General features: G+C 39.8%; 1 pseudogene; it reads left to right on the plus strand.

Moving 5' to 3' along the window:
* The first annotated feature begins 510 nt into the window (after nt 1-510).
* Nucleotides 511-2014, plus strand: LOC137643597 (uncharacterized; annotated as a pseudogene).
* The last annotated feature ends 4622 nt before the right edge of the window (nt 2015-6636 follow it).

Below are 6636 nucleotides of genomic sequence, written 5' to 3' on the forward strand. Positions count from 1 at the left end.
TTAGCTAAAGTAGAACTAGAGAAAGAATGTGAGCTAGCTAAGATAAGATTGCAGGAAAAACAGGAGGAAAAGGATATTCCTGAAGCTTTCAATGTCTCTAAGGTTAAGAAACTCTTACCTGTGTTTAACGAACAATAACCTGAAAATTTCTTTGTAGTGTTTGAAGAAACTGCCAAGACCTTAGCATGGCCCAAGGGTAAATGGGAACTAATAATTAGAAGTTCTTTCACAGGACAAGCTGAGCATATTGTTACTCAAATGATTACTGAGAATGACTATTATACTTTGAAAAAAGCTATTTTAGATACTTATTCTATTACAGCAGAAGGATATCGGCAGAAATTCCGCAATTCATTCAAGACACCCAACCAAACTTTCCTGGTATTTTGTAATCTGAAGATAAAGCAGTTACATAAATGGTTGGACAAGGCAGGTATTAGTAACTATGAAGATATGAAGTCTCTCCTGTTGATGGATGAATTCTTGCGTAAGATACCAATTAACGTTGCTATGTATATTAAGGAACGAGAGGTGAAGAAACCCAAGGAAGCAGCTTTGTTGGCGGATCAATACTTCTTAATTCATAAGGGACAACTTAAACAGAAAGCTTCCGTCGATAGCAAGGTATATTCATTTTGTAAGGAACGGGGACATCTAATTCAAGATTATCCTAATCACGGTGCAAAGGTTCTCACCAACAAACTCTTCACCTAATACAGGGAAAAATGATAAATCTAAACCAACTTAACATAAGACCATGCATTGTTCAATAAAGGAAGATGGTTTTGATAACTTCAAGTGTCTGAGTAAGCTAAAAGATAATACTGTTACAATTCTTCGTGATTGTAACTTCTAATATGAAATCCTTTATCACTCTTACAAACAGGTTCATTAGTTTCGGATCTTACAAGTGAATCGGTACTTCCCCTTGTAACTATTCCTTTGACCAGTCCATATACTGATGGAATAGTGGGAGTTGCATACTTGGGTAAGGAATTCCCTTGCAAAGAGGTGGACATTTTGATGGGTAATGATTTGGCCAAAGGTAAGGTACACACCAGTCTGATAATACAATCACCTGAAACGTATGTAAAGGCCCAGTGTAACATTGTAACTAGGTCACAAGCTTCTCAAGGAGAACCTGAGAGTGGTGTCATATGCAATAAAGTTGTCCCTAGCAAGGTAAGTAAGACAACTGACCTGCTTGACATTCCTACTGAAGATTTTGCGAAAGCTCAACAATTAGATGATTCTGTTAAACAGTTGTTTGAGAAGGTTAGAGACATATCAGATGAAGATAGTGAAACTCCCTACTTTTATCTAGAAAATAAGGTTCTTATGAGACATTACCGACCTCCTAAGATGTCTTTTCAGGATAACTAATGTGATAAATTCCAGGTAGTGGTACCTAAAGTCTACAGACAATCTTTGTTGGACTTGGCCCATACTGGCAACTGTCATCTTGGAATAACCAAGACATACCAACGATTAGCTGATGATTTCTACTGGCTTGGAATGAAGAAAGATGTACAGGATTTTGTTAAAGCTTGTGCCACTTGCCAACAAGTAGGAAAATCTAACCAGACAATACCCCCAGCGCCTCTCATACCTATTTCTGTACCAAAGGAACCCTTCTCCAAAGTAATTATTAATTGTGTGGGACCTTTAAAGAAGACTAGAAAAGGTAATGAATACATTTTAACTTTAATGTGTCCAACTACACGTTTTCCCATGGCTGTTCCAGTTAAAAATATTTATGCTAAGGTGATTACCAAACAGTTGCTTAATATTTCTACTGTATTTGGTTTTCCAGCAGAAGTTCAATGTGATCAGGGAACTAACTTCATGAGTAAGGTATTTCAGAAGACTTTAGCTACATTTAATCTGAAACAGGTGATAGCTACTGCATATCCCCCTCAAACTAATGGAGCATTAGAGAGGTCACATCAAACTGTAAAATCTCTAATCAGGAATTATGTTTTCAGTACAGGTAATGACTGGGATGAAGAGCTAGATATGCTCATGTACGTACTATGAAGTGTCAAGAATGAATCTATTGATGTTAGCCCGTTCGAACTAATATTTGGAAGAAAACGTAGAACTTTGCTGACAGTTGTAAAAGATAGGATCCTGAGACATTTTGAGAAGGAAGAAGTAAACCAACAGTGTAAATTTTTCTACAGGTAGTAGACTCTTTAAGACCCGGGGAATATGAGGGTGTGCAACCCTTTTTTTAAGAATTCTTTCGTCCGCTATTCTGCCAACTATCTTCAGCGCCATCTAGGAGTTGCTGCAGTCCCTATACTCTACGCCATCTATTGACTGCTGAAGATATATGTTTTTTTAAACCTCCAGTGGCATCGCCTGGGATATTAATCCATGGAAATCTTTATATTTTCTTATGTATCGGAATCCTTTTGTTAGAATTAAGTTTACTTGAGATGTAAATTATACGGCCAGAGTTGAATCTAGTTTACTTTTTGATTCAGTTTGATTTATTCTTCATTACTATTGTTTGTAGTTAAGTGTTGTATATAATATGTAAGTACTTTATATATTAAATTTAAGATCTTTTACCTGCTGTGTTTTCTACATCCCGATTGCAGTGTATTTTGTTTGAAAAGTACATTACTATCTTATACTTATTACCATCTTAATATTTAGTTGTAAAGTGTGTGAAAATCACTGAATATTTTTTTTATGTGCTACTGTAATCCGACAGGATTTCAAGACGCCCACAGGAAAGAGTATTGGGCTCTCTCCAGTTCGCAGCAGTAACAGACCCAGAGCTAAGAGCACAGCTGAAAGATGCGTCAGGAGTCTGGAGAAGATATGCATCAAACGCTTGAAGAGATCTAAAATGACCGATATCGGCCTTATTTCGATCACTTCTCAACCCATCGTCGAAGGTCAAGAGCCTAAGGAGGACCGTGCCCTTGCAACCACCTCTGCCGTCGATGACCATCCACATGGATGCCTCGATGGAAGAATGGGGAGCTCACTCCCATCAAAGGAGAGTCCAAGGGACTTGGTCTCTGTTCAAGGCCCTTCTCATCAACATTTTGGAAGCGATGGCAGTCCTTTTGACGTTGGGAAAACTCTCCCCTCGCAGATCGGCCCTCATCAGGCTGATCTTGGACAGCAAAGTGATAGTGAGATGTCTGAACCAGCAAGGCTCGAGATCGTCCCATATAATCCATGTGATATTAGCCATCCTCTATCTAGAGAGATGGCACCTATTAGCAGTTCACTTACAAAGGATCCGCAATGTGACAGCGGATGCTCTACTCAGGATTAAGCCGATAGAGTCAGAATGTTCCACAGACGCAGACTCATTCTCTTCCATCTTGGAACAAGTCCCAGAACTGCAAATCGACCTCTTCTTGACGAGAGTGTCATCAAGAAACTACCTCAATATGTAGCCCCATATGAGGACCCTCTAGAGGAGATAACGGACGCCATGTCCCTACTTTGGAACGAATGGACCCGGAATTTCCTGTTCCTTCCATCCAATCTCCTTCTGAAGGCCCTCAACATGCTGAGATCCTTCCAAGAAACGGCAGCTCTAGTGGCTCCCAAGTGACCCAAGAGCAACTGGTTCCCTCTACTGATGGAACTGAGGCTGAGGCTGGGCCTTACACCGAACCCAGCTTGATCTCAACAGGTTCAGAAGTCAACTGTCTTCGCTTCATCACAGAGATCCTAAAACCTTCAGTTCATGATTTTCTCGCCCTAGTAGTTAAGAAAAGATTTGGGATCTCAAAAGGCAGTATAGACTTCTTAGAAGAATACAAGTCTAAGTCAACTAGAAGACAATATGAATCGTCTTGGAAAAAGTGGGTTGCTTTTGTTAAAGCAAAATGGCCGAAAGAAATTTCAATGGACTTCTGTCTATCCTTCTTTGTCCACCTCCATAATCAAGGTCTGGCAGCCAACACGATAACTACGTGCAAGTCAGCCTTGACTAGACCTCTTCTATACGCCTTTCAAGTGGATCTGACGAACGAAATCTTTAACAAGATCAAGAAGGCATGTGCTAGACTTAGGCCTGCAGGTCCTCTGAAGCCCATTTCATGGTCTTCGGACAAGGTCCTACATTATGCTTCATCTTTGAACAATTAAGATTGTTCTCTCAAGGATCTAACCCAAAAGGTTATTTTCCTGTTTGCTATAGCCTCAGGGGCTAGAGTTAGTGAAATAGTAGCCCTATCAAGAAATGAGGGCCAAATTCAGCTCACAGAAGTGGGAGAACTGAATCTCTTTCCCGATCCAGCTTTTCTCGCCAAGAACGAGCTACCCACTAAAAGATGGGTTCCCTGGAGAGTCTGCTTTTACGCTTTAGTTTAACGTACGAATGTTCTCGTTAGCGGCCGGTTTGACGTATGAGTAGGTACATCACAGCACGGTTAAGGGTGAGGCCCCACCGAATCTGTCGCGGCACGTCACGTGCGTCCAACACAGCTAAGCGTTTTGTGCGTTTCGATCAACTGCCATAATTCAAATACGAGTTGCCCCACACAGCGCATGCGCGTGGGTGACGTACCGAACCGCACGCGTGAGGAACAAAACATTTTGTTTTTAGCCGCTGTAGACGTGCGTCTCCGAGCTGAGTCAACATGAAAGAAGAATTAATTACCGTGGTGTACCAGCGACAGCAAATATGGGATCCCAGACATTGCGATCATAAAGATCGGAGTGTGATCAGAAATTGTGGATGGAGATTAGTTCAGAACTGGAAAATAATGATATCAGTAAGTATCTAATTTACCCTTTATTAGAATATAATGATACATTTATAAGCAAGAACTTTTCACTTTTCCATAGAATTAACTAGATATGTATAAACTCTATTATACTGGTATACAATGAATTAGAAAATATGAATACTGTATGGAAATTACAGCAAACAGTTTCGAGAACATTACATAGATCTATCAATCATACTACCAGGCAACTTCTCCTGTTGGAGTACAGAAGTAATCAGCAAATTTATTCCTTATATTTTTGGCACACTCTTTTTAACGATTATTTCTCCTAGCATTACAAATGGAGCGTAGGTCTACTTCAGGACCATCTACTGTTCTTAAACACTTCTAATTTTGTTGATAGGAATGAGTCATAAAGAAAAAATTCGCACGCTCCCTCCATAACGACTTGTGGTGCTGTCCGTCTTGTAACCATCGCTCGTTGTCTGGTTGGGCCACACCCGCAAAAGACGGACATGTTATACACGCACGAGGCTGCTTAGGCGCCGTGATGGACGCACTCGACGGATTCGGTGGGGCCTTAGCCTAAGGGTAAGGCCCCACCGAATCCGTCGGGTGCGTCCAACACGGCTAAGCGTTTTGTGCGTTTCGATCAACTGTCATAATTCAAATACGAGTGTCCCCGGGCCATAGGCGCATGCGCGTGGGTGACGTACCGACCGCACGCGTGAAGAACAAAACATTTTGTTTTTAGCCGCAGTAGACGTGCGTCTCCGAGCTGAGTCAACATGAAGGAAGAATAAATTACCATGGTGTACCAGCGACAGCCAATATGGGATCCCTCGCGATCATAAAGATCGAAGTTTGATCCAGAAATTGTGGATGGAGATTAGTTCAGAACTGGGAAATAATGATATCAGTAAGTATCTAATTTGCCCTTTATTAGAATATAATGATACATTTATAAGCAAGAACATTTTACATTTCCATAGAATTGACTAGGTATGCATAAACTCTAGTATACTTGTATACAATGAATTAGAAAATATGAATACTTTATGGAAATTACAGCAAACAGTTTCGAGAACATCACATAGGTCTATCAATCATACTGCCAAGCAACTTCTCCTGTTGGAGTACACAGGTAATCAGCAAATTTATTCCTTATAATTTTGGCACACGACTAGTGGTGCTGAACTGTCCGTCTTGTAACCGTCGCCCGTTGTCTGGTTGGGCCACACCCGCAAAAGACGGACATGCTTATACACGCACGAGGCTGCTTAGCCGTGTTGGACGCCGCTACGGACAACCCACGCGCAGGTAAATTGGGGGTTAGCGGGGATTAGAGGGGTAAACGTTAAGTGGGGGTAAGTTTCGTGACGTCACAGAGCTCCATTGGCCCGCGAAAGAGTACCATTCAGCATTAGCTTGCTTTGCAAAAGTTCAGTTTTCTTCATTATCCCGTTGAAAATAACATTTCTATTTCAGAAAAAAATTAATATTATAAGCTATTTTGATGACTAAATTTCGTTACAAAATACTTCCTGTGAGAAAGTTTTTAAGGAAAATGGTTTAAAAAGTCGCATATCAGAAAAGAACAAATAATATCCAAATCCTTTATGGAAATATTGTTTCACCAAATGTACAATTAAGCAATGTGCATGCATATTTATTAGATACATTTCTAAACTAATCATTTACTAATGACTCAAAACTAAATCTTAAAAATATCTATTAAAATAAAGTTGTAAAAACACATAATAGAAATAAGTGATCATGATTATTACATTTTACAATCTTCTAACTTTAATAGTTATTTTCCTTGCAGAAGTTATTTCTTTTAGTTAATATTATTATTCTAAAAATATTTCGTCAACGAACAAAATAAGTGACTAAAAGTGGTAATCCCATTTTATTAGGAATATCTAAT

Source organism: Palaemon carinicauda, chromosome 7 (assembly GCF_036898095.1).
Source record: "Palaemon carinicauda isolate YSFRI2023 chromosome 7, ASM3689809v2, whole genome shotgun sequence".
In the NCBI taxonomy this organism is placed as follows: Eukaryota; Metazoa; Arthropoda; class Malacostraca; order Decapoda; family Palaemonidae; genus Palaemon; species Palaemon carinicauda.